Source organism: Sapajus apella, unplaced genomic scaffold (assembly GCF_009761245.1).
Source record: "Sapajus apella isolate SASKATOON/1434 unplaced genomic scaffold, GSC_monkey_1.0 scaffold6, whole genome shotgun sequence".
NCBI lineage: Eukaryota > Metazoa > Chordata > Mammalia > Primates > Cebidae > Sapajus > Sapajus apella.
Genome location: NW_022436946.1, coordinates 73,102,042 through 73,121,369, shown reverse-complemented (window position 1 = coordinate 73,121,369; position 19,328 = coordinate 73,102,042). Strand labels below are relative to the sequence as shown.

The 19,328-nt window shown below is 38.7% G+C and overlaps 1 protein-coding gene and 1 non-coding gene across 7 annotated transcripts in view; both read right to left on the bottom strand.

Moving 5' to 3' along the window:
- The window catches only part of FILIP1 (filamin A interacting protein 1), a 239,292-nt gene that overhangs the window by 100,804 nt on the left and 119,160 nt on the right, over positions 1-19,328 (bottom strand). The window lies entirely within an intron of this gene.
- LOC116549862 lies at positions 5,549-5,765 on the bottom strand. The gene has a single exon (XR_004268128.1). It is a non-coding gene; the product is annotated as a small nucleolar RNA U3 (small nucleolar RNA).

Below are 19,328 nucleotides of genomic sequence, written 5' to 3'. Positions count from 1 at the left end.
ATTTAAATATTATAGGATAAAAGTGACATTTCAAATCATAATGTAAAATAGCTTATTCAAATAATGGTTGTTTACTCATTATCTCTCAGTTATAAAACCATTCATATCTATTTTACTCTGTGATACTAAGTCTGAGATTCTGCAAACAATTATTTCCCAGGCTCCTGTCCTAGCTGCTTTCTGTTGGGTTCTGCTAATTGAAGTCAGTAGAGGAATAGTAAAAGGCGGGATGGGGAGAAAGATTTCCTTTCTACTTGTCCTGTTGCTGACAATGTTGCTCCAGTAGTAGCAGTTAGCTGCAGCTCCTGGTTCTTCAGGCCTCCACAACTAGCCTCATCAAGTTCCCTTAGAGGTACTAGCAGAGGCTGGGCAGTAAGTCCTCCGCAGACGGATTCCTCCTTTGTAGTCCTAAGCACTGGTCATTTTATGTCTTCCCTTTGTTTCCTCAGCCCTAGAGGTGATAGCTGCTTCTTATCTGGTTACTTCAGCATTCTCCTTTTACTGTTTTAGGCTTCTACCATCTGTGTGGCCAAATCCCTATTAACTCCTTTCTGTTTAAGATATCTAGTGTGCTTTCTGTTTTCCTGACTAGACCCTGACTGCTATTAACAGCCATCTACAAATAAGTAAAGTAGCTCACTTTAAGATGAATTTCAGTTAAATATTTAAATAAGAAAAATCGGGGGGAAGAGTAATACAAGAAAATTTGAAAGAAATTTTGTGTAATCTAAGAGTGGGAAGGCCTTTGAAATTTTAATCTGCATCAGAAGCCATAAAACAAAAGATTGATATCTGACTAATAATAGTAAAAATAAATTCTGCATAACAAAAAATGCCAAAAGTAAAGTTAAAATAAAAATGAAATATGAAAAAATATTTATGTCTAATATCAAAGAGAACTAACTTCTTTGTTACATAAAAAGCTCTCATTAATCAGTAAAAGACTAACAATCCAATGAAAAACAGGCAAAGATAAGAACAGACTAGTCACAGAAAAAGAAATATAAATATCTCTAACAACATTTGAAAAGATGTTCAACCTCACTTGTAAGAGAAATGTAAATTAAAACTACTGGGAAATACCCATTTCATCTAACAGATTGGCAAAGGACTTACAACATCAAATTGGTAAAACAACTGATAATGTACTGTGTTGGCAGGAATGTGAGAAACCAGGCCTACAAAGGGCAACTTTGCAAAATCTATCACAAATTGATATGCCATTTGACTTAGTAATTTCCATTCTGGGAATTTAATCAAGAGAAATACTCTTACATGTGGTAATATATATACATAATGTACTAATGGAGCATTGATTATGATCGTGAAAAACTGTGTACAACTTAAATGTTCTGCAACAGGAGACTACACTATGCACCCAAATATCATACACTCTAAAGTCATTGAAATGAATGTAAAATTTCTGTGTGTACTAATGAGGGACTGTGTGGGTCCACCAGGGGCTGGTTTCAAAGGCAGGAGCTTCCCAGAACCACGTCTCCATCCACACCCCCATCTAGGAGCCTAAAGTTCTTTGTCTGACTTTCCGGTGGGCTAGGTAGAAATTCCAGGTGAGCTTCTGTGTTCCAAAAAGCCCCCACCCAAAGCTCTGGGAGGAGGGGCTCTGATTGTGGGCTGGGCAGCCAATCCGATATCAAAGTGGAAGATCAATCACTCCAGCTGAAGTTTGAAAGAACTCCTCTCATTGGATGAGAACATGAATGGGGTGGGAATAACTCCAAGGTTAAAAACTCACTGCTCCTTACCTACAGGGATAGGTGGCTCACACCTGTAATCCTAGCACTTTGGGAGTCCAAGGAGGGTGGATCACTTGAGGTAAGGAGTGGGATCCTCCCTTGGATCCCCTCCCAAGGCAGCATGGGAGATCTCTCTCTCCTTCTCTCTTTCTCTCTGTCTCTCTGCCTAATAAATATCTCTCTGCCTAATAAATCACTCTCTGCTAAACTCTTTGGGTCGAAGATATTTATTCCAACGGTAAGCTCACCACACCTCCGGGACCCCTTCCCCATTCCTGGGGTAATGGAGGTCAAAGATCTAGGCACATCGGGGAAAACATATGGATTGGAGAACTGAAAGTGTCTTTGGGACGCCCCCACAGCTCTGCTCCCATCCCTGGGTTACATCTTTGGCAAGCATGGGAGGGAGCTGAGCCCCTGCGCCTCACCCTGGTTACACTAACAGGTAAAAATTTCCAAGCCATATTTGAAATCAGAAAAAGGCTGATTTCAGAACAATATATATGATATGCTTTCATTTGTGTAAAAAGCAAAAATCATAGTATATATACTTCCATATATTATACCCTTTTAGAACTTGTAAACCGTATGTGTTAATTAACCATTCAAAATTTAAACTACAATATTTTTAACATAAATTTTTTTTTGAGATGAAGTCTCACTCTGTCACCCAGGCAAGAGTGCAGTGGCACAATCTTGGCTCACTGTAACCTCTGCTTCCCAGGTTCAAGTGATTCTCCTGCCTCAGCCTCCTGAGTAACTGGGATTACAGGCACCTACCACCATGCCAGGTAATTTTGTATTTTTAGTAGAGATGGGATTTCACCATGTGGCCAGGCTGGTCTTGAACTCCTGACCTTAAGTGATCCACCTTCCTCGGCCTCCCAAAGTGCTGGGATTACAGGTGTGGGCCACCATGCCAGGCCAAAAAAATTTAAATATATAAACTTTACTCCTAGAATTATATTTTAATGTTTTGCCTAATTTTTAAACACAAGTTTACTACTGAATTAGAGCATGGTTCCACCCATATACTTTTCTTGTTTTATAATTACAACATGATTCCTGATGATGTGATTACAGTAAGACTCCACCTTGGAAGAGATATTGAAGTGACACTTTATCAAAAGATAAAAGTTTCTAATACCTGGACAGAACGGAAGTTCTTACCCCTGAGTCCTTGACGAAACGTACAAGCAAGTTATTATACGACAAATAATGGAATAAGCTTTTAAGCACTAGCTTAACAGTAGGTGTTTGTATAGAGAATTGCTATACCTAATGACCTTCACTTGGATGTGGAAACAACATAAAAAATAAAGCAGGACAAAAATCAATGAAGAAAATAAACACAATATACTCATCAGCCAACCTGGAACACACATAATATTAGTGCCTTTTCTTTAAAATCATTTGCATAATGCATAATTAAAGAGAATACTCTCCATTAAGAGGCTTCCAACACTATTTAAGACAGGAAATATTCAGGGGACTGCAGACAGGTCAGTATGAGAGGACCACAAATTGAGGAAATGTAGTGAAAGATAAGGCCGAAGTGGTGAGCAGTGTTGAGCAGGGGTCATTCCATGAAAGCCCATGCAGAAGAGAGACTTGCTCGATTTTGTATTTTAAAAAGCTAACTCTTGCTGTGATCTGGGGAATTAGCCAAAGGGGAACAAGACGGCCGGAAGGGCATACCAGTTAACAGTCTGTTGCAATAAACCATGTGAGCAGTGGTGAGGATCCCTGAAGTAAAGCAGTGGCAGTGGAGATCATGTCTCTCCAGCTATGTGAGGTCAGGGACTCTGGGGCTTACTCTTCTACATTCTCTCCATTGCCTGGAATTCCATAATTGCCTGTCAATTATACCCTTGTTAGTTGAATCCACTATCACGTGGTGGTAGATAATAAATAAGAATGTCCAGGCACTTGATCTTCCCTCTGCTGTAGGTGGACAACAGTATGGTATCAGTAAAGATAATTGCACTGAGGCAGTGACACTCAGGAGGGAATGGGATCTTAACAATCACCTATGTCCTGTCTCACAGGCTACAAAGGGAAGCCTATGTCTCTTAAACAATTAGTTCTGGAGAGAAAGTGCCATGTTCAAAGCTTCCAGTGCTCAACTCTTCAGTGACCCTGTAAGTGTCTCCCAGTCAGGATTTGTAAGTTTCTTTTCAAGGAAGGTCTTTGCTCAGGTATTTTGTAGTCAGCATGCTGGGCATTTTGGGCTGACACGTTATGCCACAACCGTCTATAAATAAATCATGTTAGATATTGCAAAGATTACAAATAAGGCTCACATTCTATATGGAAAATTGATTTTATCAGTACTCAAATGCTTATCTTTTGTAAACTCGAGGCTAGGAATTTACATTCCATTAAAGAAAAACAAGACATGTATATTTTCATTACTTCAGAACACAACTCATCTTACATATTGTTTTTAGGTTTAAAAAGTTTGCAAATTGAATATATATGTATACATATACAGATTTTTACATAACATATACACATATAAAACATATATATGTATTTTAATTATTATTATTCCAAGTCGGCAGGAATTATAACATGCCATATCAGGGCAGACCCATTTGAGGTTCAAAAACAGTAATGTTAAGATCCCACTCCCTCCACTCTTTAAGGGTCACTTATTTTCATGTCTTTTGAGCCTGTGAGACTGTTTCCTCCATCTGCTGAGGAACATGCAAACCCTTGGTTTACACAGCTGATTTTCCTCATAAATTAGCTGATCCTCATAGAACCATGACTTGTAAATGTACTTTCATTATTCCTACTTTTTGAAGGGCAAAGGGACAGCCCAGAGGCTGCTTAAATTTGTGAACATTGTTTCACATTTACTTTCACGCCTTTGATGAGGAAATGTTTAACCTCAAAGTAAGTATTCTAGAGATTAATGGCTGCTGTTTGGAAAGGCCCATAGAAGTCCTTTCCTGCCAATACAAACAGATACACTATTGAAGCACAAGATTTTATCCACAGATAGAATTACATGTTAGCTGAAAATATTCAAGTGACAGTGTTCTTATTTCATCAAATTTATATCCTCTTTTGATTATGTATTATCACAGCAAAAGAATTTCAACAGTTTTCATCAGTACCCTGCTTTCTCTCTTAAATACAGAGTTTGGAAAAAAGCATTTATCTGTTGACAGCCTTATGATATGAGTCACTCTGAGCCCTTCATTGTTATGAAGCTGGTCTATGACAGGTTGATGCAGTACTTATGAAGTCATTTTAAATCCTAGCTGGATCAGTTAGTTTTGCAAAGAAACACACTCCACTACTTTATCTGCATTCGTAACCTCACCTGCAAACCTAAAGATATTGCAGGTCACATGAGCTTCAGAACAAACCCTCCAACACCACTACACTAGGAGAGTTCTCCTGAGGATCACTGAGGCTGAAAGGAGGGAAGATCCTGAGGAAGGAAGTACCTAAAAGAGGGCCGTTCTATAAGTATTAGCCCAGTGACTTTCAAGAGTGTCCCTGAAACTGTTCGGAAGAGAGAAGGGAACAAAAGAGAGGTTAAAGATTTCGCTAGGCACTTGTAAACAATGTCAAGGTGATAAAAGTTGTAAGTGGTGTGGTAGGGTGACATTTCACTTATTTCGGTCAATTAAAAGTTAAATTCACTATGGTCTAGACATACTGGTCTACATTTTATTCTTAAAAACATTTAATAACTATCTTTTAAAAAGTTTTATATTAATAGTGTAAGCCAGCAAAATGCACCTAGCTTAAAGAGAAATTTATACTTTTACTAAACCACTCAGACTACATCCTCCCCTTATTACCCTCCCAAAGGAAGAGAATACTGGCCATCAAAGAAAAATGGAGGTTGCAATGAAGCAACACAAAGAGCCGATTTCACAGCTAAGCAGAGAGCACTGTACTTCCTCCTCCTGCTTTCTGGTACATTCCACATTCAGAGAAACTTCTCTAGTGACAAACTATGAAAATGAATCCCCAAAGTATAGAATTTTACTTAATTTTTCAGTGTTTTTCAATGACCAGTTTGACAATGGCATTGGTCTATGTCACCTTTGAGTTTATTACAATTGATTTCTATTGTTCATGTTTTTAAACTCCTACTAAGAAGCATGAAAAAGAGCAAGATGCACTTGAGGGGATAAACCAGACCTTTGAAGGGAAACCAAACATCAATTCAAGTTGTGACTTAGAGACCAAAAAAGATATTCCAAGTTTTTGTGAATTTTAAAACGTGCTGTTTTGTATGGAGAAAAATAAAACCTGTTGGCAATCAATTGATGTTTCCTCTTCTTATCTGTAGAATCAGATTCTCTTTTCCAGTGAGTTTGCTTCTCAACTTGGATGCTAAAACAATAGCAGCACATTATTTTACTGTCGTACAATAGGCCATTAATATACATTTGTTGGTTTATTGTGACTTAAAATAATTAGCTTTCAGTCTTTAGCACAAAGTGAAATCATTTTAAAACAAAATGCTAAAACAATGTAATGCCACAGGTTTTGGAGATGCATGCTGAAAAAAAGGGCACTGGGTTTGGGGTTAGAAGGGCATGACACACCTTACAAGGAAATGCTCTTAACGGAGTTAAACGAAGTTTAAACCGTCTGGGCTTCTGTTCAGACCTCATCTAACCTTTTAGGATTATTGTGATTATTAAATAAAATGAGAGTCCTGGCATATATTAGGCAGTACAGAAAGGTCACATGGGCAACATAGACATTATTTTTCTTTTGCCATTTCATATGTTATTTGTTTTTAAACTTTGTATTATGAAAAAGTTTTAAACATACATCAAAGTAGCCTGAAGAGTATAATGCACCACCTATCTATCTCTTCATATACTTTTTTTGAAAATGAAGGGTTAGAGTGTTTTAAAGGAAATTCCAGGCATCCTATCATTTCACCCAGCCATTAGGACATTATGATGACAGTGTTCTCAGGACAGGATCCCATCTGGTTCCTGGATGAGATACAGCTCTGCCACTAATACTTGCCTAACACATCTGTGGAGAAAAGAGGTAAAGTGATGCAGGGGTTAGGCACTGTGACAGGTAGAAAACAAATCCAGAGTGTTCATCACCTGGCAACAGCCTTACTCTTGGTTGCTATGCCGAAGGTTCCGCCAAAGCCAACCTTTTGCATTTAACGTGTAATACTTTAAAAATTAAACTAGAAATACACTCTTTATTAAAAAAAAACTTTATATTAACCAATTGGAACTACAAAGTAATTTTCAAAAAGCACCTATCAAAATATTTTATAGACATTGTCTATTCTCAAGAAGTTGTTAAGTTAAAATAGTTTTTAAAAAGACAAACATTGACAAGTACACGTCTTGTTAAAAAATAGTCAATGTAGAAAAAGATGGAGATGAATTTACCTATGTGAGGCTATAGGTCCCTGAATAATATGGAGGGAGGAAAGAAGAGTATGCATATAGTCAGGAGAAGGTTAGAAAAAGGGAACTCAAATATTTCATGGCCTTATTCCCTAGAGGGTGGAGACCTTTCTGACAATAATTCCACGCCTAAAGAGCTGCGGGAGATTTGAACAATCTAGTTCCCTTTATTTGGAAAGTTTCCAGGCCCCCCAACAGTCTGGTGCTAAAGGCCATGGGAGATTCAGGGATGGGGGAGGGAAGGGTAGAAGATATGTTAGTCTGGGAAGGCAGCAGGATCAAGTCAACAGAAGTAGCTTTGACAAAAAGGGACACTTTACTTTTAGTGAAGGCCGAAGTAAAGAAAGGGAAGGCAATGAACAGAGTATTTTGTTGTGGAAAGAAGTTGAGAAGATCTCAGTCTTATAGGTAAAATACTTCCACATCAAAGCATCTGTGGAAGACAAAGAGAGCAAGAGTGGGACTGGAAATTATGAAAAAAGTTTGTACTTAACATCTATAAAGCATTTAAGTGTCCTCTTTCAAAACAAAATCAGAACAAAACAAAACAAAAAGACTTTCCCTGGCCGGCGTGGTGGATCACATCTGTAATCCCAGCACTTTGGGAGGCTGAGGCAGGAGGATCACAAGGTCAGGAGTTCGAGACCAGCCTGGCAAACATGGTGAAACCTCGTCTCTATTAAAAATACAAAAATTAGCTGAGTGTGGTGGTGGGCGACAGTAGTCTCAGCTACTCGGGAGGCTGAAGAAGAAGAATCGCTTGAACCCGGGAGGCAGAGATTGCAGTGAGCCGAGATCAAGCCACTGTACTCCAGCCTGGGCAACAGAGTGAGAATCCACCTCAAAAAAAAAAAAAAAAAGGCCTTTCCCCTTTCCCTCCCCTACTATTCCCGTAGAGATAGTCCTGCCAGCTACCCACAAACTTGTCAAAAGTGAAGTTTGCCCAAGCACTTTTGGACACCAGTAGTTTGGTATCAACCCTCGCCATTCCTTGGAAAACACACCTTCTAAATGCTGGCTCAATAAATGGCCTGTCGTCAGTTTTCATTCTCTAGCTTTGCAGCAGCGTTGAGAACTATGTCTTCCTGAAGGCCTCTTCCTCCCTCGCATTCACAACACATCTTCGTTTTGATCACCTTCCTTTCTCTTTAACCATGTCTTTTTTTCTTTGACCAGTTCTTTGTTCTCTCACCACACTTAACCATAGTTGTTTACTAAGAGAATCTCCTTGGTCTTAATTTTTCCTTTTATTCTCTTATCCCATTGCTTCAACCATGGTCTCTTCACATTAGTACCTTGTTTGTTTTTCTGTATCCATGCTGGTTAATACAGCAGCCACTAGCCACTGTGGCAACTTCAATTTAATTAACATTAAATAAAATTTAAAATTTAGTTCCTCAGCATTATTAGCCACATTTTAAGAGCTCGCAAACCACTGTGGCTAATGGCTGCCCTATAGGACAAGTCATATATAGAACATTTCCATCTTCAAATAAAGTTCTATTGTACAGCACAGGTCTAGACCTTATCCCTCCTGAGCTTCAGATTTGGCAGTGTTCTATGTGACATCTCTCCTGGAAGTCCTTCTGGAATCACAAATTCATCATGCTCCATGTCTTACTCGGCCTAACATACATTTCTCATACCAGTTATCTGTACACACTAATTTTACTTGAAAATGGCTCCATGTAAAAAGAGCACATCCCCAAATAATTGGGAAATATTTGTACAGGTAAGTTGTAATATTTAGATATAATTTAGTTTACTAAATAGAGACCATTTTCACTGACAAAAATGCAGGCTGCAGCCATTTAGGGGGAAATCTCCATCTTTCACATATTACCCTTATGTGGTATTTTCCCATGACCAGATTCTTATAAAATAATAAAAGGATTTATGAGAGATTTTCTTTATTAATATGTATTTTTTTACATTTCTCAATAAAACTAAAGTTCTCCCCTACAACGCCAATGAGAACATTATTCTCACTGCAGAAAAGCCAACTTTCTGATTCTATTAGGAGCCCTAAAAGTATTCTTCCTGAAACAATGAAAATCAGACAACAAGACTCTTTGCCAAAATATGAACAATACTACTGGACACATGAGATGTTGAAGCATCGTATTCAACAAAAAATCAGATCTGGTCCTGATTTTAATCAGAAAGCAACCTGTCTCTCTGTTGCCTCCTAAACTTAGCAAAGACATGCCATTCTCAGCACGCTGACCATTTTGATGGTGTGAGGTTTCACTGGGCAGCCTTGCTCAGAGTGACCTCAGCCTGAGATTCTAAAGATGGAGCATATTAAGTGCAGGTGAGTCATCAATTTAAAAAGCCATAGAGAGTAACTAAAAGCCTTATTCTTCAGAAGCACAAGGATTCTACTGGAGGCCTTCCCATGTGACAAATGGAACTCATTTAGAAAAAGAAAAGCCATCTTTAAAGAAAAAAGTGATAAATGGTACTCCTGAATGATCAGCCTATTGTGCTTGGTTGCACAAGTAATTCCATCTGAACTGATTATCACCATTCCCAATGGAGTTATGACATCTCTTGTTAAAGATGACAGAAAAGTAGAATCATAGTATTGTAGTAGGAATATCATTGTAAATATTTATGACTGTTACTTTTAATTCAATAATAACATTATACTTTATGATACTTAGACTTTTCCTATATAATTCAGAGTATTTTGCAGATATTTGTTGAAAATATTAATCTTATGACTGTCAAATAGGGTGTATATATATTAGAACATTTCAAGATTAATCACCAGTTACTAATAGACTAACAATGATATGTCTAACCCTTTTCTAGATATAATGAGGCACACAAAAGATGCAGAAGACACAGCTTCTTTCAGGAAGTTTTTTGGGCAACAAGATGTAGGTACATACAATACTTAGGGAATGCAGGTGTATGAAGTGCTATGGTTCACTTCATGAAGGATCAGTGTAGGATTTCATGGCAGGAGAAAGATAAGCATTGGGGAACAAGTCATTAGGAAATACTTCACAGAGGAGGTAAGCCTTCAGTGGCCCCTAAAGAAATACTGAATAGCGCTGAGTATAGTTGTTCATGCCTGTAATCCCAGCACTTTGGGAGGCTGAGATGGGAGCATTATTTGAGCTCAGGGGTTCAAGACCAGCCTGGGCAATATAGTGAGACCCCTTATCTACAAAAATTCAAAAAAATTAGCCATGGATGGTGGTGCATGCCTGCAGTTGTAGCTATACAGGATGCTGAGGAAAGAGGGTCGCTTGAGTCAGGGAGATTGAGGCTGCAGTGAGCTGTGATCATGCCGCTGCACTCCAGCCTGGGCAAAAAAGCAAGACCCTATCTCAGAAAAAAAAAAGAAAAGAAAAATAAATATTGACAGGTACAGGAGAAAAGTATAGGATAGGACAAAAATAAACACATATCCTGAATTTCCTTGAGGGCCCCAATTTCTGCGTGCAAGTATCTTAAGTTCGTATGTGTGAGTATGTGTCTCAGAGTATGGGGAAAAAATGTAGAGACTGCCTCGTTGGATAGGGATGGTCATATTAAGTAACTCTAAAGATGAGCTTTCATGCTAAGAGGGAGCTTTTTCAGATCAGTCTAAGCAATTTAGATTTCTATCTGATAAGGTCTAGGGACCTCTTGTAAATTCTTAAGCAACAGAATAAAACCATCAGAGAAACATTTTAGAAAAAGTAGTCTGGCAGGAGTTATTTACTGACTTTCTGGTCCCCAAATCTCATATTTGTTAGATGACATAGACTTGTTCTGCACTCCAAATCCTGCCATAATCCTAGGAGGTTTCAACATTTAATGGGAGATTTAACCAATATCCCAACTTCACCATTTCTTGACCTCATTAATTCCAATTGCTTTCACTTCCACTCCCAGGATCACACCCAAGACCCTGCATTAGTTAAAACTGCCACATAGCACACACCTATAGTTCTAGGCACTTGAGAGGCTGAGGTAAGGGGATCACTTGAGCCCAGGAATTGGAGGCTGCAGTGAGCTGTGTCACTGCCACTGTCCCCGCCTGAGCAACATAGCGAGATTGTCTCAAAAAACAAAACAAAAATAACCCAAATTCCAGTTTTCCAGTCCTCTCTGGCCTGTCCTGCCATTGACTTGCTCACTTCTCCCAAGTTCTCTTCCTGCTGGGCACTGTCTCACCAAACATTCTACTTTCTTATATCATTGTCCTTTCACTGCACCCACTTAGACAACTGCAACCCTAGATCCAGTGCTATAAAATATGTCTCCCCCTATAAACTCAGGCTTCTAAACAGACTGCTGCCACTGCAAATGCATGGTTTCTTCCTGCTGAATCCTAAACTTCACTTATTAGAGCTTGTATTTGTACATCATCACCTTTCTTTAGTATTCCCCTCTGCAACCATTCAGCATCTACATAATCATCCTCAGGACTACCACTCACTTTCAGCAGCACATAACTTTGTCTGTTCCTCGATGAGAAAGCTGAGGCTTTAGGGGGATCTACCTCAACTGCCCACCCCTCATATGCAAATGTCAGTCCCACTCATCTTTCCTCCTTCCATCACAGAAGAAGGGTCTCTTTCCTTTTCAAGACCAAAACCAAGTTCAATCCAAATTGCACTTTTGGTTCCCCTCCTCCTATATCTTCCAAGATGCTGTCATCAAAAATTCTTTCTCTTTTCTATATCCTTGACTCTGCTTTTTTCTTGTCCTGCCACCTCTTAACCTATAAACACAGTAAAGTATCTTTTATCACTAAAACGGTGAGTTGATCTGAGTTTCCCTCTAGTTACTCTTACCCTTCTATACCTTTCTCATTCAAACTCTCCAGATAACATCTACATTGACTAAGCTTAGTAACGACAACAACTCCATAGGGTAGGAAATATCCCCATTAGACACATGGGGAGTAAACTGAGGCCCAGAGTCAACACTAATAAAGTCAACTACCAAACCTTTTCGATTCTATCATATTTCCCCATAGGACTTGGCATTCAAGTCACAGTGTTTTGGCCTTTTACTTTTTAATAATCCCATGTTTCAGTTAAAGCTTCAAAGTAGAGAAAAGCAACATGATGATTTCAAATCCAGAAGCCAACAAATGTAGGCCTACTCTTTAGCCTACTCTGTGCCATGCAAATAATTTACACTAAGCTAAAGAAGAGGGAAAATTGGCTTCTCTGGCTGTTTAAAACAATAACAATGAATGAACAAAAAACCCAGAAAATCTAATTATTACAAAAAAAAAAGTTTTTCTAAATTATTTATTTAACTTTCCTTCATTTATCAACCCACTGAAAATGGGCTTAACCTCACTAAAACTGCTCTGACAAATGTTCCCAAAAAGCTTCAAATTAACAAACCCAAAGAATGCCCTTCAGTCCTGCCTGACAGGCCTTTCTGCTGATTTGACTAACTAAAGCTCTCCTTGATACTCTTTCATCTTTACTCCCCTGACTTCTGCATCACTCTACTCCCCTGGAATCCTTACACCTTCTGACTATTTTGATGGGTCAGGGGTACCTCCTATTTTTAGTCTCTAACTGGGGGGGGGGTATCATTTTACCTCCACAAAATACTACTTCACTAACGCCAGACTATTCATCAATGAACATGGCCCACTCTGTTTGATTCTGCTCATGTTGGTCCCTATCCTCATCTCTATCTGCCCCAAGCCCAACAACTCTTCAAAGTTCAAATTTTTAGTGAAGCTCTTATATTGTCATAATCTTTCCCTCCTTTGTACTCCTGTAATTTACACTGCAATTACTCAAAACAATACTCATTGCTGTATATTCTCATCTATCCTACCAAGTCATGAGCCCCTTCTTAATGGTTGCTGTAATATCTAGTGCCCAAAACCATACTTGGCACATAAGTAGAAGCTCATCAAATACAAGTATTATGATTATTCATCTTTGCATTCCTCAGATCTCTGAAATGGCAATGTTTCTTAAATATTGCAAGATCAATCAATTTTGAATTAATTAATTATTTATTAATTAAAGCCCAAAGAATGAAAGAAGCACAGACAGGAGGCTTACCTATATTCGGTGGTGAAGAGGAAAAGAGAAATATTGTGTGTGTGTGTGTGTGTATATATATATATATATATATATATTTAGTAGGAGAAAAGGCATACAAATTTATTTATCACATATACACAGGAGCCTTCACAATGAAGACCCAGCTACTCAATGCAGTGCAGAAGTTTATAAACCATCTTGAGGTTATAGAAAGAATGAGAGCTTGGATCCTGATAAAACAGGTTATAGAAGAGGGGGAAGAGGAATTCTATTAAGGGGCAATACAGGATTAACTTGCAAATTGTTCTTTTTGGAATTTAAATGATAAAAGGGTCTGTTCAGGTGTGGTTATATCTTGGTAAGAAAAAACAATTGTTCTTGGTGGGTCTGGATCTTAGGCAGCTAAAGAAACTTCAGCTTCTTGGAGAGGTGCAAGAAAGACTAGTGAACAATATTTTTAAAAATGGCTCGGAAACCCAAAAGAATGTGTTTATGAGTTAAGAAGTTACAGAAAAGAAGAAGCTTCTAACAATCCACAAATTATCTGTTTTATAAATTATTTTTCAAATATACAACAAACCTTCTGTCATTCACTCAGGATGAAGGGAGATTTCTCAACATGTCAGTGACTTTGTCTCTGACTTAGCCTGGAAAATACCAGTGCCAAATGGAAGGGCAGTGCACTAACCTGCTGTGTTATCCAGTTTACTCTGTGCCTCCTTATACACAGGCAGAAGGGAGCTAACTATAACAACAAAGGGAAAAACAATTAAACCCAATTTAAGTCATTTTTTTCTAAAATGTAGCCAAGTAAAAATATCAATAGAATTTATTAAAATGGCTTTTTTTTTTTTTTGCTTCAAGAAAAAGAATTAATATGTGCCTTGTTCTTGAATCATTCCACAAGAATATCCTTTTGCCAGATCTTCTATGTTATGGCTTTTTGATATAGACACCATTTCCTTCGAACTTTTGTCATTTTCAGTACAGCCAAGTTTACTCACTTTTTAAAAGTGCTACTTTGGGATAAATACAAAAGAAAATTAATCACGGTGCCCAAAAGATGAACCAGGGGTACTATTTCATTACTTTCAGTTTAGACTGGGAAATATGCAACTGGTTTTTCACCCAGAGAGTAAGAATGTTCCAATTTATTAGGAAGTAGTTAGTATTGGAAGTGGTTACTGACAGAAGTACAATAATGGAAACCATCCCAGATACTTCATGCAGGCAATGCAGGCCAGTCATTGTGCTGAGATGACAGGGCTGCATCTGCTGAGGTGTGGCTTAAAAAGTCTGAAAAACGTTCTCTTCAAGAGAAGGTTTACATTACTGGTTCTAGACAAGACTCCCTAAAACGCAAAATTTGTAGGAGATCCAACTCTATTTCTAATACATATCCATTAAAGGTGTACTTCAAGAGTTCATGGGATACCTAGATAGGCAAACAAAACAGCAAATGTACATATTTTGCAAAGAGCCAAGGCCTACAATAAAGGTCATGCTGTTTATAATATTGGCTCAACAATTTTCCGTAGATCACATAACAGGTACCAAAAGTGGCAGGGCACTGGTGTACCAAAAAACACATAGAATTGTCTACAGTGTCCAAAATGTTGGATATAGTGTTGGAGAGAATGAGAGAGATCAAAAAGGAGTCTGAAAAGGAGAAAATTGGCATGACATGCCTGAAGGAATCTCCATCTCTTCCTTTTCCCCAAGTCACTTTTAAGGCATACCCCCTAAAGGCAGACTTGATCTTGGTCCCATCTCTCCAATATATAAGCTATTTTCTTTGTGTATCATCCTATTTCTTTCTACCTGGAGATCTGATCCCCAAAGGCTGCACTGTTACACAACTCCGGAAGACACCGTCCTTAGAGTAGTGAATACAAAGCCTCCCAGAGTTATGCAATGCCCAGCTCACATGGCCATGTATCATCCCTGACTGTTGCCATTTTTCTGATTATCTAGATTGCACCATACTTTGAGGCTCAGATCCCATTTTGTCTCCCTGGTGTGTAAAAAAAAAAAATGTCTTAAATTTCTCTTACCTAAAAAGTTCATTTGTTCACAAAATAGCTTCAGTCTGTAAGTTTACAATGTGCATCTACTTTAAAGAAATTATGGAGGCCTAGAATAAATGAAAGGTCCTGGAACCCAACTGCTCTTGAACCTCCATGGAAAGTAAGTGATATAATGGGAAGGTCATTCAACAGGAGGACAGGAAATTTGGATCTAGAATTCTACATTGCCGTGTGACCTTGGGCAAGTCACAAAACTTGTTTGTGGCTTTCATATTTGTAATATAAAGAAGGTGAGGTACATAAGACACCTTAAAGGTACCTTATAGTTTTAATATTTTACAGAACCTTAAAACCTCCTTTGCCAAGATTATGACAGTGAGAGGACTCCAGCGTGGCTGACTCTTATCTTGCTTCTAGCCTCACAAGCTGGCTGACCTCACTAATTCCTGGACAAAAGCCAAGCTAACTGTGGGAAGAATTTATAGTTTAACTTGGAAGCAAGGATGATAATAGTCCCTCCTAAAACTAACCCCTTCCTATCTTAGGAACCTATAACTAATGAAAAACCATGAAACTAAGATTAGGGGAGGGCCCTGAATTCTGCTAAAATGGAGGCATAGTTTCCATAATTCCTTACCGCTCAGGAGTCATGTGGCCAGAGATCACAAGATTTGGGACTTCCCTAATTGCTCCTATAGATAACACCACTATTGTAGAACTTAAGACTGGTGTTTTGAGATGTTTTTCAGATTTTTGCATTCTGGCAACTGACTGACCCCAACTGGACCCATAACTCATGACTCCATCAGTCCTGTAGCCCCCACCCAGAAGCACAAGACCTATTTTCCACACCCCTATAATTCTATTCCCAACCAATCAGCAGCACCCATTCCCTATCCCCTTGCCCACCAAATTATCCATAAAAATCTTAGCCCCTGAGTTCTCAGGGAGACTGACTTGCTTACCAAATCCAGTCCTTCCACATAACCAGCCTTGTGTTAAACTGTTTCTCTGCTGCAATACCACAATTTCAGAAAGTTGGTTTTGTTTATGTAGCAAGCATGAAGTACCCATCAGGCAATTATAACCTCCAAACACCACTTCCAGAGTAAGGACATCTGAGTCACATAAAGTCACCCCATTAAGAGAGAGCAATATGTGGTCTTTGGAGATCTGGGAGACAACTCATTAAATGCTCCATACATATTAAGCCAGATGACACACAGCCTGAGCTGACGGTAACTTACCTCATAAGATATAGTCCTGCTTCTCCTCCCAGCACCAGCATTTCAGAAAGATTTTTTTTTCATATCTTTAGTCTGGCAAACATAGCACATGACTTCCACATTTTTTTTTAGATTTTTTTCTTTTTTATTATACTTTGAGTTCTGGGATACATGTGCAGAATGTGCAGGTTTGTTACATAGGTATACATGTGCCATGGTGGTTGGCTGCACCCATCAACCCATCATCTACGTTAGGTATTTCTCCTAATGCTATCCCTCCCTTTGCCACACTCCACAACAGGCCCCAGTGTGTGATGTTCCCCTCTCTGTGCCCATATGTTCTCATTGTTCAACTCCCACTTAGGAGTGAAAACAAGTGGTGTTTGGTTTTCTGTTCCTGTATTAGTTTGCTGAGAATGATGGTTTCCAGCTTCATCCATGTCCCTGCAAAGGACATGAACTCATTCGTTTTTTGGCTGCATAATATTCCATGGTATATATGTGCCACATTTTCTTTATCCAGTCTAACAGTGATGGGCATTTGGGTTGGTTCCAAGTTTGCTATTTTTGTTGGTTCCATTTTTTGCTATTGTGAATAGTGCTGCAATAAACATACGTGTGCATGTGTCTTTATAGTAGAATGATTTATAATCATTTGAGTAAAAACCCAGTAATGAGATTGCTGGGTCAAGTGGTGTTTCTAGTTCTAGATCCTTGAAGCCCTGCCACACTGTCTTTCACAATGGTTGAACTAATTTACACTCCCACCAACAGCATAAGAACGTTCCTATCTCTCCACATCCTCTCCAGCATCTGTTGTTTCCTGACTTTTTTTTTTTTTTTTTTTTTTTTGAGACAGAGTTTCACTCTTGTTGCTCAGGCGGGAGTGCAATGGTGCGATCTCTGCTCACCACAACCTCTGCCTCCCAGGTTCAAGGGATTCTCCTGCCTCAGCCTCCCAAGTAGCTGGAATTACAGGCACACACCATTATGCCCCACTACTTTTTGTATTTTTAGTAGATACAGGGTTTCACCATATTGGTCAAGCTGGTCTCAAACTCCCTACCTCAGGTGATCCACCCACATCAGCCTCCCAAACTGCTGGGATTGGTATGAGTCACCATGCCCGGCCTGTTTCCTGACTTTTTAAGATCACCATTCTAACTGGTGTGAGATGGTATCTCACTGTGGTTTTGATTTGCATTTCTCTAATGACCAGTGATGATGAGCTATTTTTCATAAGTTTGTGGGCCACATAAATGTCTTTTGAAAAGTGGCTGTTCATATCCTTTGCCCACTTTCTGATGGGGTTGTTTTTTTTCTTGTAAATTTTTTTAAGTTCCTTGCAGATTCTGTATATTAGCCCTTTGTCAGATGGATAGATTGCAAAACTTTTCTCCCATTCTCTAGGTTACTTATTTACTCTGATAATAGTTTATTTTGCTTTGCAAAAGCTCTTTAGTTTAATTAGATCCCATTTGTCAATTTTGGCTTTTGTTGCCATTGCTTTTGGTGTTTTAGTCATGAAGTCTTTGCCCATGCCTATGTCCTGAATGGTATTGCCTAGGTTTTCTTCCATGGTTTTTATGGGTTTAGGTCTTACAAACGTAAGATTTAAACAATCTTTAATCCATCTTGAGTCAATTTTTGTATAAGGTGTAATGAAGGGGTCCAGTTTCAGTTTTCTGCACATGGCTAGCCAGTTTTCTCAACACCATTTATTAAATAGGGAATCGTTTCCCCATTGCTTGTTTTTGTCAGGTTTGTCAAAGATCAGTTACTTGTAGACGTATGGTATTACTTCTGAGGCCTCTGTTCTGTTACATTGGTCTATATATCTGTTTTGGTACCAGTACTATGCTATTTTGGTTACTGCAGGCATAGTTTGAAGTCCGGCAGTGTGATGCCTCCAGCTTCGTTCTTTTTGCTCAAGATTGTCTTGGTTATGTGGGCTCTCTCATGATTCCATATGAAGTTTAAAGTGTTTTTTTCCAGTTCTGTGGAGAAGGTCATTGGTAGCCTGATGGGGATAGCATTGAATCTATAAATTACTTTGGGCAGTATGACCATTTTCATATTGATTCTTCCTATCCATGAGCATGGAATGTTTTTCCATTTGTTTGTGTCCTCTCTTATTTTCTTAAGCAGTGGTTTGTAATTCTCCTTGAAGAGATCCTTTACATCCCTTGTTAGTTGTATTCCTAGGTATTTTATTCTCTTTGTAGCAATTGTGAATGGGAGTTCACTCATGACCTGACTCTCTGTCTATTATTGGTGTATACGAATGCTTGTGATTTTTGCACATTGGTTTTTATTCTGAGACTTTGCTGAGATTGCTTGTCAGCTTATGGAGTTTTTGAGCTGAGACTACGGGGTTTTCTAAACATACAGTGATGTCATCTGCACACAGAGATAATTTAACTTCCTCTCTTCCTATTTGAATACTCTTTCTTTGTCTTGCTTGATTGGCCTGGCCAGAACTTCCCATGCTATGTTGAGTAGGAGTGTTGAGAGAGGGCATCCTTGTTCTATGTCGGTTTTCAAAGGGAATGCTTCCAGCTTTTGCCCATTCAGTATGATATTGGCTGGTAACTTCCACATTTTTACTAGTCCACTCACATTGCTAATGTCAACTCCCTCCCACTGTTAAGTACAACACTCCCCCATGTGACAATGCTACTAGAAGACAGGTGTCTGCTACTATAGGAATATATATATATATATAGCTCTAAATATAGGAGCACTCTCACTTTAAACAAATCTAACATAGTTAAATCTGCATTTCCAAGGACATATGCTTATATATATGGACTTGTATATGTGTGTGTGCATCTATATATGGAATAGATTATCTGCTTTGCAAATCACTTAGCCATGG